This window comes from Eschrichtius robustus, chromosome 9, assembly GCF_028021215.1.
Source record: "Eschrichtius robustus isolate mEscRob2 chromosome 9, mEscRob2.pri, whole genome shotgun sequence".
In the NCBI taxonomy this organism is placed as follows: domain Eukaryota; kingdom Metazoa; phylum Chordata; class Mammalia; order Artiodactyla; family Eschrichtiidae; genus Eschrichtius; species Eschrichtius robustus.
The window spans coordinates 24,937,964-24,939,512 of NC_090832.1; the positions used below are offsets into that span (position 1 = coordinate 24,937,964).

The 1,549-nt window shown below is 43.0% G+C and overlaps 1 pseudogene; it reads right to left on the reverse strand.

The window, feature by feature from the left end:
* Window positions 1-731: 731 nt before the first annotated feature.
* LOC137769681 (small ribosomal subunit protein uS13-like) lies at window positions 732-1,129 on the reverse strand (annotated as a pseudogene).
* Window positions 1,130-1,549: the final 420 nt, after the last annotated feature.

Consider the following 1,549-nt stretch of genomic DNA (forward strand, 5'->3'; position numbering starts at 1 on the left):
CTGAAGGCTCTAGGAAGAATCCATTCTTTGCTTCTTCCAGCTCCTAATGGCTCTGGGCATCCCTTGGCTTGTGGACACATCACTCCTATCTCTCCTTCCACGATCTTGTTGCCTCCTCATCTTCTCTGTGTGTCCATCTTATAAAGATACGTGTGATTGAATTTAGGATCCATTTAGGATAAGCTCCTCCTCTCGAGATCCTTAACTTAATCACATTTTACCAGATAAGGTAATATTCACATGTTCTTGGAATTAGGATGTGGGCATGCATATCTTTTGGGGGGCCACCATGCAGCCTATTAAAGTCACTGAGCCTCATGCCCCCTTCCATAAAAATTAGAATAATAGCACTTATCTGAAGGGAGAAGACTAAATAAGATAATGTAAATAAAGGTGTCCAATAGAAAACAAGTGCTCGATAAAAGGGTTTCACCCCCTTTTCTCATCAAGAGAGCTGTTAATATAATCACCTTGCTTTTTAGATGATTTCCCTCATTTGTCCCATTGGAATAATCCCCAGCTGTGCACTCAAATTCCCTCACTCTTTAGTTTTCTCTTTAGATTCTTTTTCCTAAGAAGCTGTATTCCTTTTCAGGACAAGGAGCAGTACACTTTTTGAATTCTATTTTATCACGAACTAGGACAGTGCTTCTCAGAGCATCTGTAAGTGAGGGATCAGTTGTGTTTTTCTAACTGTATAAATTATTTATTAACAGACTAGTCCCACAAATTTATTTCTTCTTGGACACAGCCACGGTGCAGCCACGGCGGCCTGTGGTCTTGGTGTGCCGGCCTCGGACATGAAATCCCCAGAAGTGGTGCAGCCTCTGTGGACCTGAATCTTCTTCAGTCGCTCCAGGTCTTCACGGAGCTTGTTGTCCAGACCATTGGCCAGGACCTGTTTTCTATCCTTCACGTCCTTCTGTCTGGGATCTTGCACTGGCGTGGATTCTACATCATGGTGATCACACGCTCTACCTCATCCTAAGTGAGCTCTCCTGCCCTCTTGCTGAGGTCCGTCTGCTTTCCTCGACACCACACAAGCCCATCTTTGCCCCACACCCTTAACTGCCGTGATGGCAAAGGCAATCTTCCGCTGCCCATCGATGTGGGCGTTGAGTACTTGCATTACTAGAGACGTGGTGTGTGGGCCTCCAGTGGAAGAGAGCAAGGGATCAGTTTTAATTTTGAATAGTAAAAATGTGGTGGCGATGGAAATTACTGTAAAAGTTTCCAAAACTTACTTTAAGCTTGTTGCAGACCAACAACAACGTGTGGTACTACTGTGTCTAGGAACCTCATTTTGAGGAACACTGGGCAAGGGGACATATGTGACTTTCGCAGTAGTCTGAACTCCAAGATTCTGGTTACTCCCTCACTACTATTAATCCCCCTCAGAATTTCCATATTGACGTTTACCTCTCTTGTATTCTCCCTTTTTTTTAGAGATTAAAAATGTCAACATTAAAAGTTAAACGCTCATCAAATACTTTAATTTTATCAAAGTTAATTTTCCAAAAGATAGTCTCCCGTTAACTGCAAAGGGTTA